The sequence below is a fragment of the Magnolia sinica genome, chromosome 11 (assembly GCF_029962835.1).
Source record: "Magnolia sinica isolate HGM2019 chromosome 11, MsV1, whole genome shotgun sequence".
Lineage (NCBI taxonomy): Eukaryota > Viridiplantae > Streptophyta > Magnoliopsida > Magnoliales > Magnoliaceae > Magnolia > Magnolia sinica.
Window position 1 is genome coordinate 22,140,001 of NC_080583.1, and position 16,290 is coordinate 22,156,290.

General features: G+C 40.2%; 1 protein-coding gene and 1 pseudogene across 21 annotated transcripts in view; one reads left to right on the top strand and one right to left on the bottom strand.

Annotated features, from left to right (window-relative positions):
* The window catches only part of LOC131218945 (pentatricopeptide repeat-containing protein At2g16880), a 50,516-nt gene that overhangs the window by 33,404 nt on the left and 822 nt on the right, over positions 1 to 16,290 (top strand). For 3 of the 21 annotated variants that reach the window (XM_058213845.1, XM_058213846.1, XM_058213837.1), the window contains 3 exons: positions 3,461 to 3,604; positions 13,143 to 13,235; positions 16,072 to 16,182. The gene's annotated coding sequence lies outside the window, so the exon portion shown is untranslated. Of the gene's footprint in view, positions 1 to 3,460; positions 3,605 to 10,222; positions 10,353 to 13,131; positions 13,254 to 16,033; positions 16,183 to 16,290 lie in introns of all 21 variants that reach the window. The other 18 variants (XM_058213844.1, XM_058213849.1, XM_058213842.1 and 15 more) reach the window with 18 other exon arrangements.
* Positions 8,963 to 11,042, bottom strand: LOC131218055 (endo-1,4-beta-xylanase 5-like; annotated as a pseudogene).

Here is a 16,290-nt window from a genome sequence, read left to right on the forward strand (position 1 = left end):
TTCTGAATTCATTACATCCTTTTGATCCTTTGATTCCAAGATAGAGTTTTTTTTTTTTTTAAACCGAAAGTTCAAGTGCTGAAACGTATTCAAATATAAATTTCGGCAGTATTCCGGCTCATGTTATTCATATTTCCATCAGAGATGAGTTGTGCGGATTTTCTCCACACATGCATCTCCCTCCCTTGAAATGATAAAGGAAATGCCAGAACCCCTTGAAATACTTGAAATGACTTGGGAAACTTCTGAAAATCAACATGTTTGTTGCCCCACAGAGTGCCCGCACAACTCCTCCATGAGTAGCGCGGGTAGAGGAGTTATGTGGGCCCGCGCAACTCATGAAGAGCAACGTGGCCCAGCCTTCTTCACTCACTCTCTCTCTCTCTCTCTCTCCTCCTCTCTCTAGTACCTGTCAGAGGCACTGGTCTTCTGGAAGTCCGATCCCGCAAATGAGGGGATAGGGGGGTATTTATAGGCTTCCGCACGTGTGGGTCCTCGAATTTCGAGCTGTGGGCCCCACTTTACACCTTCAATCCAATCATCTCTGAGAAGAGTAGTGCGGGTCGGTGCAACTATGACGAGTTGCGCGGGACCGCGCAACTCAGGTTACCACGCAACTCAAAACTTGCGCAACTCGGCTTCTTTCCCTCTTTCATGCTTTATTTCATTCTTCAATCTTCCTTCTTAGATTCCTTAACCAAATTTTATGCTCTAACAAGACCAGAGCAGTTTCTTTCGGGTTTCGCTAAGAAATTACAAGCTCGCAGTACTGGACCATTCTAATGCGTACAGGGTAGACCTTCCACCTGAAATGAGAATAAATCCGACGATCAATGTGGAAGATCTAGTCCTCTGTACTAACCCTTCCATTGTTTCTTCTTCCCACCCTTGGCCACTTTCCGACTTTACTTCTTAACCCACTCCACCCCTTCAACCATTAAATAATTGTAAGGAAGAGATTGAAGTGATAGTGGATGAGGAGATTGTTTCCACATGAGATGGGGGCTTCCAAAGGTACCTTGTCAAATGGAAGAACAAGCCACCATCCGATTCCACATGGCTTACAGAAGCGGAACTGCAACGGATTGATCCGTAGCTTCTCGAGACACACAAAAGTTTTAACTCGTCGGATCCAAGTTCTTCTCACCCGATGAGAGTTGATGCGGACATCAGACCTTTCAAAGTTTATCAAAGACAAAGACGGCTGACAAATACATCTTTATGGCTCGATGATGGTTCATGGCATAACTAAGGATGATTTTGAAAATCTGGTTAATTGCACAACTAAGGATGATTTTGAAGACCTTGTTAATGACACAATTAAGGATGATTTTGAATACCTTACATGTGTCCTTGGATTAATTGAAGGCTTCGCATTAGGAGGACACATGTAGGATGAGTTAGAAGACTGATCTGTTACGCATGATTTTTTTAATGTTTTTTTAGAAAGCTTTGTTTTGCACGTTTATTTTTTACTTTTGTTATAGGGGTATTTTAGTCATTTTCTTTTAAATCCGAATTTTATAAATAGTGTGCTTTCTACCCTAAACCTAATGATGTTTTTTTAATGAAAGCTTGGTGCCTCCTTCCTCTCTCTCTGTGGTAAGTTCTTCTCTTACCCTAATCTCTTCTATTCTTCTAACTTCTATTTCTAGCTCTCCAACCTTCTTCTTCTCTTTTTATGCCTTGTTCTTTTTTTTTTTTGCTATTGATCCTGAAAATCTGAGAATTGATCCCAACCCTCTCTTAGATTTTCCAGCCATCTCTATTCCAGAAATCCCTTGATTTCCTGGACTAGAGAAGCTGCATTGATTGTTGGATTGAAATCATGCAAGATCAGGAGGTCCCATCCCTCACCGGATCCAATCCACGCAAGATTTGAATGCGGCACCGCAGGATTGTGATGATGGTTTGCAACCATTGCATGTTTCCTTTATTATTATCTTTACTATGATTGGAAATGTGAATATTTCAATTGATTTGCTTAGTTTATTTTGCTGGATCATTTTTGTGCCACACATGCATTCATCCTTGAAACAAATAGGGTATAGGAAGTTGGCTAATTTGGAGAAGGGGGGCTGATTGGCAATACCTTTGGGTTTCTTCTTCAAGATTGTGGTCCATCCTTAGTCTTCCAAAATCTGCTGACTTTGAGAAGAGGCTAGAGCCCTTCCCAGGAGTCCTTTGTGTCCTTTATTGAAATGGCAAGAGCTTCACATCCTCTTTGTTTGGGTAGGCCATGTATTCCATCCTACGTTGGTCACCCTCTTCGTGCTTACGGCCAACGACAACAGTGCCTGAACTGGAGGGCCATCTAGGAAGACCAAATTTCCCTCTCTGATCTTACCTTTTGTTTCCAACCAGTGATCTCTCTCAAAAGTATGAGGATCAACATGGTCGAAACCCGATGCTGGATCGCAAGATTGATATCTTGTCCTCGAAGAAACAAGAAAGCGATCCAAGTTTGAAACAGTCTTCTTCTAACACCCTCTTTGGAGATCTCTCCGATTTGCTCTCTCTCTCTCTCTGTCTCTCTCTCTTTTTACTTGGAATTCCTTTTCTTAGATACCTCTCCATCCTGTCTAATCGCAAGATTTTCTTTTCCTGATTTTCTTTAAAAGAATGAAAAAATAATCATAAAATATAAATCAGAAAGAAAATTAAAAACCTATCAATCATCGATCTCCAATCATTATGCACCAAGTAAAACAGATCATGATAATGGCAATTGAGAACTTGTATCCATTATACATATTGTGATAGCAAGGGTTCTTGTCTTTCCTTCATTTGTAAATTTACCTTAAAAACATACAAGTGCCCTTTAATAATATATGTTCGCTGTACCTTTCTTGAGTGTAGAATCATGTTGGAAACAGTGGCATTCAAATCTATTGACCGATGAAAAAGATATCTTGATATCTTTTTTTGGGTTTTAGAATACCAAAATCCCAAATTTCCTCTCTCTCTCTCTCTCTCTCTCTCTCTCTCTCTCTCTCTAATGAGAAGGTGGGGATTTCTAAATAGGGAGGGCCTTTTACATGTTTTAAGAGCAAACCAGTAAAATCAACAAGAGAAAATGCATGAAAATTTAAAATTTTGTTTTTTAATGTAATTTTGGGCCCTACCTATGCAGTCTGCAATAATCATGCGATTCAATATGATAATTGCATGATTCATATGATAATCGTATGATGATTCATGCAGATAACTGTTTTGGGGCTATATGTCGCATCATGCATACATACAATACGATTCGAATCGTAAATCTTATGATTTTGACTACATTGTTGAATCTCTGGGTTGTTTTTGTCACATTTCACACATAGACTTGTTTTCTACTTTCCTTGAGAAACAATAATTCTGTCATTAATGGGAAGCGAGGTGCATTTGGTTCAGAAAATGAAAAAAGGCATTTTGTTTATTCTTCTTGTGAATCTAATATATGTTCTTGTGATCTCAGCCACTACTTGTCATAGTAGTTGTAGAAGAGCAAGCAAGCTTGAGATAATTTAACTGTTGATGCTGGGAAGCAGAAGATTCTTGGAATGGCTTTTATTGGACAAAGGATGGCGTGTTCATCCACACCAACTGTTGGATCTTCCCGGTAAGGACTTGCTAATTCCTTCCCAGTGCTTCAGCTTGCTGATATCCCACTACTGTTCTTTTGTAAATGGTTTCATGGAGATGCTGTGGATCCATATCTCGACTGCCATATTTTTGCTCTGTGAAGGTGAAAACCGAGAACATGTGCAACAACATCGACAAAATTGTAGTAAATGTCTTCTTCACTTGAGCAAGAAAAACTTATTTTTCATAGTCTATGTACTGTATGTAGATTGCAATCAATTCTATTTAGTGGGAGAGAGAAAACCCAAGAAACTCATATTTAAGACCCTAGTGTAGATATGAATTTGACTTGCATGTTTGTGAGAAACATAATGGCTGTAACGGCCCTGCAGGGTTACCTATAACAGTCTGTTACCGCTCAGTCACGCATAATAATACCATCTGCTACTGTTACCTAACGGCCGTTAATGTAACTATTTTTGGATCATGCATGACAAAAAAGAATTGGTGCTTAGTGTTTGCTGATTTGGCATGCCACATTGACGACATGATTTATTTGACATAGTGTGACATTGCCCAGAAAGCTGTTTGTAGAGTGTTTGCTTGTTCTTTTGGTCAAGCTAGAGGTGAAAGTCCATGGACACAGGTGGAACCCATTTTTGATGAGGATCAAGGTGTTCCATAGTGGTAACAATGGCCATAACGGGCACTGTTGCTACGATAAGGGCCATTACAGCCTCTGTTTTTTTTTTTTTTTTTGGGAAAAAAAATCTGTTTTGGGGACTATTACAGGTCTCTCTCTCTCTCTCTCTCTCTCTCTCTCTCTCTCTCTCTTTAAATTATTTGTAACAGCCGTTTCAGCCTCGTAATGCATAACAGTTACCACCATTACCATTATGTAACGACCCTTATGTAACTGTTTTAGCATATCGTGATAAGGATAGACTAACATACATATATCTATCACATGTTTGTGAGCATGCGTGATGTCGGATGCATGAGATGGGTAGGTGGAATTGATGGATAGATGAGTTAAATTATCTCCCCAATGTTTTGAAGCGTAAGTTTGTGATGAATAATGTTTTGAAAGAAACTCTCATGCTCAAATTTGAGAGATAAACTAACTCTTAGCAATCCTTTCTATAATTTTGTTATCATCATCTAGGCCTTATACCAATTAATTGGGGGCTACATGAATCCTACAATTTCACTCTATAAAGGACCATAACTTTAGTTAGACCATAGGTCATCAAGTCATTTTTTACTACCTCCATCCACATCCTTTTGTGCCTTCCCCTTACCCTTAGGGAGCCTTCAACTTGTACCAACTCACTCGTAACTGGCATGGTTCTCGATCTCCATCACCCATGACCAAACCTTGTCTACTTTCCCTCATCTTATTACCTATTGTTGCTACTCTTAAGTTCCCTCAAATGCATTCATGTTTAATTCTATCCTTTCTTATCTTGCCAATCATCCATCTCAACATCCACATGTCAGCTACACTCATCCTATGAACATGTTTTCCTTAATTCATGGCTGGTCTCATAGCTATCCTATAAAAATTCCGTCCTTTCAATTTGAGTGGTACACGATGATCACATAAAACTCCAGATGCACTTCTCGATTTCTTCCACCCAGCTTGAATTCTATGGGCAAATATCCTTCTCAATTTCTCCACTCATGAATTATTGACCCGAGGGATTGAAAGTGATCATTTTGGCAACCTCCTTGGTCAATAATCTTAACTAATTCCCCGTTTTCGCTCCTGTTGTTGCTAAAATTGCACTCCATACGCTTTGTTTTAGTCTGACTAATTTTGAATTTTTTAAATTATCTCTCTCAAAAAAAAAAAAAAAAAAAAAAAACCTTTAAATTCAAATGTTTCCCTCCATAAATCTATGATGCAGGATGAATAGTCTAACCTAGAATGATGCAATGGAATTAATCAACGGACTAATTAGAGAAATCAAAACACAAAATAAAACTAATCTATCACAAGGTTAAAGAGTTCAAGCATTAAATGATGCTCTAGTTCAAAACTACCTACAATTCCACAGAGTAGGTCTTAGAGGATATTGATTAATTAGGACCTATGGAAGGTAGAACTTCCATCTAGTATAGGATTATCTTAATTCAAAGGAAGTCACCTGGTTTTATTAGGGTTTAGGTAAGGGTTAGGGTTTTAGGATTTGGGAATTGGAATTTTGAGAATTATGTTTTGGGAATTAGGGTTTTTGAGAATTAGTGTTTGGTGACTTAAGGTTTAGGAATTTGGGAGACTAGAGTTTAGAAATCTAGGTTCTAGGGTTAGGGTTTTTAGCTTTTAGATTTAGGGTTATGGGGTTTTAAAGGGGAGGGATCAAAGACCAAAAAGAGAGGGAAAGAAGGGGGGATGGGGTTGGCCATATAGTCGCGTTTGTATGGTTGTACGGACATCAGAGGTGGTCCGTACGGTTGGTTAGGGTTTAGGTCTAGAGGGTTTTGGGGATGGTATTTTGGTTGGAAACAAAAGAAAATGGGGAAAAGAGAAGATGAGAAGGTAAGAAAGCAAAAATAAGATTCACTGGAAAGAGAATAAAAGAAAGAAAATTGGAATCACTTCATGGCTTCACACCAAACTCCAATCATAGGAGGAATTTTGCTCCGAAACAAAGCAAGAAGAAAATTTCATTTAATAGCCAATAATGCCCTAGGCTTCACAGGTCCAAGCCTTGCATGCTCTATTTGGTGTGTTTTTACAAAAACGCCCTTAATACTATAAAATGTCCAAAACATCCCTATTATCAACTAAATCATAAAATAAACTAAAATAATCAAACTAACTAAATAAAATAACTAAAACTACTCTTCAATATGAGTCCACGATCAAGACAGCACAACGATCAAGATGGCCCATCATGCGAAATCCAACGGTCCGATAGATGTACCTAATTGATCCAACGATCCAATACTCTCAACTGAGCAACCCACATGCATCTTCCCAGTGTGGGATCTTCAAAGATATACAATCATACATATGGGGTCTTGTCTTCAACGTGGCTAGGAACTCAAATTGGGTCCACTGGGCTCCATGTAATGATCACCTAGCCATAAAGAAACTGGCGCAACTCTCCTTTTCTGATAAACTCTAAAAGGTGCCCGGATGTCCTCATCAATCTAGCTCTATGTTTATGCCCTCCCTCATCTTGTTAATCAAAATTATGTCATTTGCAAACAACATACACCATAGGATCTCATCCTACAAATGCCTCTTTAACTCGTCCATAACCAATGTGAATAGGAATAGGCTCAATGCCGACCCTTGGTGCAAGCCTATGGTAATTGGAAACTCACTTATCTCTCTAATAGCGGTCCTCAAATTTGTTACGGCTCCCTCATATATTATCTTAATCATGTCAATATATTCTCTTGAAACTCCTTTCCTTCCTAACCAAGGTATACAAAAATCGTAACAGTGGTTGTGACAACAAGCCCTATGGAGACTGTCTATAATTGCCGTTACAATCCCGTAACAGTTTTTTTAATTTTTTTGAAATTTTTTTAATTTTAAATAAGAGGGTTTAATGCAGGGGCATTTTCACACTGGGCTCGAGTGGGGTCGCTTGTGGGATGCAGGGGCACACTCGGGGTGGGTGCGGCCCACGGAGGAGGTCTCGTGTTCGAGACTCCTCACCAGGGGTGATTAATGCGCATTTCACATTGAGCTCGAGTGGGGTAGCCCGTGGGATGCGGGGACACGCTCGGGGTGGGTGGCCCATGTGATTTGGGGCCCACGAAGGGGGTTCGGCCGAGGTCTTAAAATCCATGAGATGTGGGGCCTGGGCTATAAGATAAATGGATTAATTCGCCATACTCTAACAGTTCGAGCTTTTAGAGCAAGTGGTTAATTGTCCTGCATCAAATTGGTATCAGTGTGGGAGGTCTCAGGTTCGAGACTCCTCACCGGGGGTGATTAATGCAGGGGCATTTTCACATTGGGCTCGAGTGGGGTCGCTTGTGGGATGCAGGGGCACACTCGGGGTGGGTGCGGCCCACGGAGGAGGTCTCGTGTTCGAGACTCCTCACCAGGGGTGATTAATGCGCATTTCACACCGGGCTCGAGTGGGGTAGCCCGTGGGATGCGGGGACACGCTCGAGGTGGGCGGCCCATGTGATTTGGGGCCCATGAAGGGGATTCGGCCGAGGTCTTAAAATCCATGAGATGTGGGGCCTGGGCTATAAGATAAATGGATTAATTCGTCATACTCTAACAGTTCAAGCTTTTAGAGCAAGTGGTTAATTGTCCTGCATCAGGGTTAAAATGAATGTAAGAGGTTGGATTTCTTGTACAAAGGATTTTGACCCAAATGATGGGTTGATTCTAGCTTGGATGTAATACCACTTTGTCATTTGAGCCTTGTACTCTCTTCTATTAATAGATCAGTTGGTACCTTTAGAAAAGAAGTCAAATAAAATTTTAAGGAAGAAACTGTAAAGGCCTCATATTGGATGATTACGGGCTCGGGTTGACCCGTTACACCCCTATATTGGCCCATTATGGGCCCTTTTTTTTAGAATAGCCATTATGGCCCTGTTACATGTAATGGATCCCATCTTTACCATTACATAATGGCCATTTCCCAACTGTTTTTTAATATCATGTTCCCAACACCCACCAAATTAACTCTATAGGGACCCGTCATATGCTTTCTCTAAATCAATAAAGGTACTCGTAAGGGTACCTCATGTTAAATGGTCAAAGAGCCACAGCAGATGCTGCTAGGTGCATGCAGATGATAGGCGTTAGGCTCATGGCTGAGGGAAATGCCTCGTCCGGGGTCCATGTGAGGTGCACTAGACCCAAAATTCCTAGGTGCACCTGGGTTGCCTCTGACTACATCTCCAGGTGTATGAACATCATGTAGATACTCCTATTATGTTATATACCGTTAAAGTTGGTCTCATTTGTCCTCATTACCACTGACCCTGGCCCAAGTAGACCTTTAAGCTGTTATTTTGAAGGAGAAATTTATTATACCTAGGGTGCTGATTGCTGAAGATCCTTTCCCCATTTGCATGTAGTGGGTCCCAAAATGTCAAATGGGTGGTTCAAAAAGCAGGCAGAATGTGGGGGAGAACAAAAGTCCAGGTCAACAGATTCCTCACTATTTCTCACAGCCCTTCAATACTTAACATGCCATTTAGAAAGAAACGGATAAGGAGAACCCATAAACAATTGTAGAGAAACTATTAGAGAAACTATTAAAAAGTGCAAAACTCAATCCCATCATTCGCTCACATCTTCTATATTTTCTAAGGATGAAGGTGGTTGGTACTTAACCAACTTTTTCGTTCCCAAAGGAGAAAATTTCCCCTATTTATTCAAAAAATAATATAAAGGCTCAAACAGCTTTCATGCATACACCTTAACATAGATTGTCTCTTCTTCTAGACTCTGTGGGGTCACCTTCATGGTCTGAATCATGGAGGTATTCTTAGATGGATGTGTGATTGTCATGTCATAGTCTCCATGAAAGAGTGGAACTTCAAAGAAGCCATTGTGATCGGTGATGCCCGCCCCATTGGAAGATTTCCACTCGCGGATGAGCGTGTCCACAACATCTCCTGCCGGAAGGTTTTTGAAATTGTCATCTGTTAAGCACAACTTGTTACATCTCCTTGGACTCCAACCTGCCCACACCATGATCCCTTGAATGGCCGGATGGGCATGGGCCTCTCTCAGGATCTCTTCTAAGTACTGCGCCTGTTGAACAAAGCCCCAAGAGGCCAAAATCATCAAAGGAATGAAGGTTTCAGCCACACAGTTGTGTCCACAGAATGGTGGAATGATGTAGAGCTAGGCCCTTTAGATGCATAGGGACGTGAAAGGAAAAAGAGAACTACACCCAATGTTTCAATGCAAACACCTTTTTCTACCTTTAGCATTGGAATATGCTAGAGAAAAGGGTATAGGCTTCAAAAAGTTGGTATGTAGAAATGTAAACAGAAACACTCCAGCACTCTCAGAGCACTATATAAGTTATAGTGCTACTAGTTGCATTGGTACACTTAGGCCAATCCATTCATCTAGACTGTTCATTGGGTCCAATGCACATTTCATGGGCTATCATGAAAACATCACTCCAATCTAACAAATATTAACCATTTAATCAATGACCCTAAATATGGAAGCTCAAGAACTCAAGACCCCTTGCATAAAAATGGGTCTAAGCAAGCCTACGATCCATCTATTTGTTAGGGATCATCATCGATTGCCTATGATTCTAAAGCACTACCTTTGTTAGGCATTTGCAACCATCCCTTCCATGGCTTGGGAAAAGGATGGTTATAGAAAATAATCCCAAATTATAGATGGATTCAATCATCTGATCAGTGTGATTTTTGCTTGGTAGAAATGTGTTCCGAATTTAAGTGACAGTTCAGATCAGTCAATTGGACTGTCCAGGTGTAAATAGCAGGTCATGGCATGAAATTTAGTTGCAATGGGATGCAAAAGCGTGAAATGTAAATAGTGCTCTGAGGGCACTGGAGCACTATAACTTACAGTGCTCTGAGGCACTGAAACATTTCTCAAATGTAAATAGCAGGTCTTAGCATGAAATTTAGTTGCAATGGGGTGCAATAGTTGTTACCTGTTTTGGGTCTTTTGCAGCATCCACCTCTGTGAGCCATATGTGCACCTTTGCTTAAGCAAGAATGTCAATGGCAGTTCTCATGTAAGGAATGTTGGGGACATCAAAATGGCCCTCCAATCCAATCGCTGTTGGCCCTTGATTCCCAGGGTAGGCCATGATCTCTCAGCTTCTCTAGGTACTGGGCGGGTGATGCCTTACCGTCTCCTTTGTATTCTATTGTATTGTAGTCATTCATGAACATTATTTTCTTTGGATCAAGCTGATGTGCTCTCTGGAAGAACCCCGCCGTTGCATTCTGCCCAAACTTGTCCTCATAGAATGAAAAGTGCAAATTCTCATTGTTGATGCCCCACCCAATGAGCTGGCCTGCATACCGTGAGACGATTGAGTCGAGCCTCCTGGATGCTGCTACTTCAGCTGATCAGGCGAGAGGGCCGTGACCCAATTGGGCTGCTTTGTGGGGTCATCCCAGAGGATGGTGTGGCCCCTCACAGAGATGCCATTCCTTTTGGCAAATGCGACCATGGCATCAGGGACTGAGTAGTCCTCCTTGCCAGGGGACTTCTCCGTGCTATACCATTTCATCTCATTGTCGAAGACAGTCACCGCAAATCGGGAGGCGAACCAATTCTGGTAGGCGGTGTAGTTGAGGATGTTGCTGTTGATGGCACAACCTAATGGGAAGCTCGCCTTGTTTTGCTTGATGGAGAGCATTGCACCAGGAAGGCTCTTCCCATCAGTGTCAAGGGCATGGAATCGGGCCTTCCTCTTGCGTACCTGCATGCTTGGATTGTGTTCATTTCCCCAAAGTTGGGACTCAGGTTCACTAGTGTGCATCAACCCCTTGGCCCACATGCAGATATTGCCAATCAATCACAATCGTCCATCCTCCAGGCGCTTTTGTCCATGGGCAATGCTTTTATAATAAGAACTTATGAGGTGCTGATAAAAAAAAAAAAAGGAATAGTGTCCTGATGTGCCAACATTGGCGACTGGGGTCATCATTAGGTGATCCAAACCATCAATATGGTGCATCCCAATTTGAATGGGGGGTGTCCCAGAAATCTTCCAAGTTGGTAGATCCTACGTCTTTGTTCTCTGACCTGCATGCAGATATTAAGAAAAACATATACTGCAGTGGTCCATGAAGAAAAGCAAAGATTGGATGACTAGGATCTTCTGGCCTGGAAGGTTTTACAGGTGTCCCCCATCTTTGGTTGGGCCTTTCCATTCAATGGTTTGGATTATGTTGCCATGTGCCCCGCTTGTGCCAACCACTTGCATTGGGACATTTCATCTTTCGATGCATAAGATGATCCTGGCCATTGTTTTGGGGTTGAATGTGAAGCATTGAAACTCATCTTGGTGAGTTTCAACTCTGAGGTCATGGGTTCGAGTGCCCATTGTGGTGTGTGTGGGTGTGAGCGTGTGTATGTAATTAAAAAAAGGAAAAGAAAAGGAAAGAAAATTGTCTTTTTTATTCTTTGCGTATCTATGTTCAAAATAATCTGTTTCAGGTGAGTTTCAGTTGCCCATCCATGATATTGCCCAGAAAATGGATGTGTCCAAATGATCGAATCATCTCTGCATGTGGGCCCAAGCTCACCTGAAATTGCATTGAATTCAGGTCTTGAGCAACTGCCTTATGATGGTTTGCTGGCCCTATGCCATGTCGTTATAATCCCCTCCATAGAATCCTACGGTAGAAGGGCTGTTTATGAATGTGATGACATCTGTGAGATTGCTATCAGTGACTTAAGGAAATGGTTTGGCATTTGTGTGACTGTTTCCTCCTGGTGTATTTTTGGGTTGTATTTCTTGTTTTTCTTTGGTGGACACCCGTGGTGGTCGTAAGTTTTTATTTATTTATTTATTTGTGGAGTGCTGAAAGGGTCACTTGGTATTGGCCCCACAGTGGCTCTGTATTTGTGTGTGTGTGTGTGTGGGTTTTTTTTTTTTTCGTGTGTGTGTGTGTGTGTGTGTGTGTTTAATAAGATTTTAGCCACCTTTCAAAAAAATAAAAATAAATAATAACATCTATTGCCTTATTGTCAGGTATCGTAACTTATACCATGTTATATTTTAATGGTGCTCTGCTACTTTTTTTTTTTGGTTCTTATTTTAGTTTCTCCTCAGCTGACATTATAACTGCTATTGTACTTCTATGACTCCTGTTATTCTGTGACATTAGCTGTAATAATTTCTTATTAACTCCCTAATTCTTAGGAAAGAAAAAATAAATAGAAAAATCAAGTGATTATCGAAGTTATAATGTTTTCCAAATAATTTCTTATTAATGCCCTAATTCTTAGGACAGAAAAACATAAATAGAAAAATCATGTGATTATCGACAGTTATAATGATTTCCAATGCTGACCATTATAAACAGTATAATTTAAGACCTTAACTGGAAATGTATGAAAAGTCCTGTTATATTTCCATTATGACCATTACAACAGTCTGTGAATGTTTTGAGAGGTGGCCAGTATTGACCATTATAATTAGAAGTGCATAAGATCAGTCACTTTCATTCTGCACTTTCTATACCTTACATGTTACATTTGTATGATGCCTCCAACCAATCTTCCATTTGGGACAATAATGAGTATCATAAATTAAAAATCACAGTGATCTGACAATTCTAACCCTAAAAATGGCATACACAAATCTATAAATTGTGGTCCATGATTTTAGTGTGACAGTGTTTACATGATTTTGGAATTGTAAGTTCATTTTCCCCTATGGTCCATCTGCTGGAGCGCCATAATAAATGAATGGTTTGGATCACCATACAAATGCCATGTCTATGGTTCAAACCACGACCTCCTCCCACATAAGGGGTATGGGAGAGTATCATGTTATTCTTGTTTTTGAATAATTAATTTTACCTTTTGGAAGAGATAAAGACTTGCCTGAAACTATTCAGTTTGATAGCAGGTTGTTCTGAGATCATCTTCAAGGGCGATTGCTAGAGCACTAATGGGTTTCTAAGTCTATGCTGATTCCATGGAAGCGGCAGTTCAGTTCACCGTAAGTAACATTTAAGAGGTGATTCCTTTGTATTCTGGGTTTTTTTTTTCCTTATCCCTAGAGAGGCTAATTCTTTGGCTGATTGTTTGGCCAAGGAGCGTGAAGCTCTTTCTACATTGGTGACACATGTCCATTACTTTACTGGATAATCTCTTTTCTTTTTAAATGCAAATCCATCACTGATAAACATAGAGATGAAGAGATACCTTTTGAATGCTTTCTTCTTGGTGAGCTCTCCATTGCGCTTTGGTGAATAGTTGTAAGGATACACTGTCTACCCATGTGTCCACTTTTGTGTATTTGCTCTGTAGAAATTGAATGGATAGACCTTGATTAGAAAGGCTTCAATTCTCCAACGAAAAATATTTGAAGGGACCTGCCTTTAAAAGTGAGGAATTAGCATATGCCCAAAGAAATATGGATTGATTTTGCCAAAAAAGAAAATTATTTGTTGGACAAGCTTTAAAAATGAGGAATTCTATGACCCAAAGAAACATGGATCAATCATGCCCAAAAAAATCTCCTTGTTGGACAAGTTTTATGGCTTTCAATTTGTGGCCTGCTAGTGGATAGTTGAAAAGAGTAATACAACAATGGTCTAGATTCAAGAGAACCCAAGATTAGTGGCCTGGATCGTCCAGTGTTGTAGGATTTGGGGCATGGACAGTTGCTCGCTTCAAGCTGATGGTCTGGTTGGCTGGAAATGGACCCTAACCTGATAATACTATTCATATCCATGCCCAGGATGATACAAGTCCAATATAATTTGATATACAGTTCCTGGAGAAATGATCCTCTGTTCCTAAGAGCAGTATAAATTATAGAGCTTCTAGGTGCATTAGAACACTTGGATAGTCCAATCAGTAGATGTTAGGTCCAGAACAATAATAAAATGCCATCCTGATTGTTGTAATTAATCACACAAAGACTACAATAGTCCTGACTAGTTGATTCATAATGGTAAAATATGAGAAAAGAAGGAACTTGCCTCAAAATAGAGTTCAGCTGGACCGGAGACATCCACCGTAAATCCTCCTTTAATCATGGACCAACAGCGAGCCTTAGCAACGATTGCGCCAGCATCTGTAAGGCCAGTTGCAGTTTTGAAAAGTGCATTTACTGGCACATTTCCTTCACTGACCTGAATTAAAGCTGAAAGAACACAACACATCCAATTAAAAACTCAAGTTTCTCGGCTTACACATGCAAATGTAATTCTAAGTGGGCACAATTCAGGGTGCCCATGTCGTAACTATCAAAAGACCAAAGCAGTTAATCAGGCAGTTTCCACCATGTGCATGCCCCAAAAATTGGCTCGGTCTGCTTTATCTGGTAGGTCACATGTAAGAAAAAAGAAGAAGAAAAGAACAAGAAAAAGAAGCAGATGGTTGAAAAAATTGACCAATGATCCACATTCAAATTAAATATATGAGTAACCCAATGGACGTGCACACAGACTGATTACAGGACCAGGGCATCTGACTGGTGGGGCCCACCTGATGTTCTCCCATTATCATACTTGGGTATAATCCTGATTCCTGATCACTGCCCGCTAAGTGCACTTGCAGTGGATTGTATGCTGAATAGTTCATCATCATCATCATATAACCCTTATCCCTGCTGATTGAGGTTAGCATGTTGAGGAATGATTCAATCTACAATATGCATACTAACAGAGTGCTTATGCATCCCTATTCAGTGTATATGTTATGATTTGTCCATGTTGGTACCTCTTTATAGAATAAGGAAAATTACCAGAGAAAGTGTAGAGCCTGTCTTTGTACAAATAAAGCTTCTGTGAGACGCTATCATCTGATTGGTTTCTGCTGTGGGCCACGATGAACCTGTTTCCCCCTTTTGACACCCTCTCTTCGATCTGGGCCAGGCCAAATCTTGACCATCCTTTCAGACCATGGTTAAATTGGGGGTTGATGAGAATGCCTCCTCCATACTGAGGTTTGAGAGGTTCTTCTAAACACTGAATAAAAGTAATAAAAAAAAAAAAAGAAAAAAAGAAAGAAAGAAAGATGGTTGATGATTAATTACAATCACCTATCTAATGTGACTCACATGTGCGAATGTGGCATGCGTGTTAGAGATGGGTTGTTTGCTACCTGCATGGCCTGAAAATCAGGTCAGTCTGGTGATCTGATGGGGCTAAACTTGTATTTTCTACCATGTTAGATATGTCTGCTAAGGGTATTCAGTTATATATAATTGAGATTATCTTAGGGTCCACTTGGTAAATGCCTAAAGATGAGTTCATCTTATTTAAACCTATTATTCTGTAAGGGTATTCAGTTATATATAATTGAGATTATCTTAGGGTCCACTTGGTAAATGCCTAAAGATGAGTTCATCTTATTTAAACCTATTATTCTGTATTAGCGATCACATTTCTTTTTAATAAGGATTAAAAATAATCTTGATAAACAACAACCATGATATCCATTACATAATCATGATTAACAAAAATGAGATGAACTCATCTTTCGGTGTCTACCGAACAGGCCTTCTTCTTATTTTACATGTCCTGGTTAATAGAAATTAGAAATTAACCATTCTACTTCCATTTCCCTACCTGGTATTTGGGCAAGGGTTTTTAGAACCTACTTCTTTGTGCTCTTTGGACTCGTATCAAGGATCCTTTTTTTTTTTTTTTTTTTAAAGCTGGTTTGTTTTTGGTAAGCCATTGATGAAAGGGGATTTTCCAGTTGTCATGATGTGTTCATTATATCATCAGATATGTTTGTGGGACTCTTTATTGAGCATTTGTTTTTTAATCTCATCTTCATTAGCCTCCCACCCAATGGCTTATACAGATGCTGATTGGCAGGTGATCCTTTTCATCGGTGTTCATTCATAGGGTTTCATGTATTTTTATGCGATGCTTTTATTTCTTGGAGATAGAAAAGCAAGACATGGGGCGTTCTAGTGCTGAGGCCAGGTACTATGCTATGGCTCAGATAAGGGCTGTTTCTTTTTCTTTAGTTAATATAGAAATTTCTCGTTTCCTTTGCTATACTTTAGGGAGGATTTGGTTGCACCAACCAAT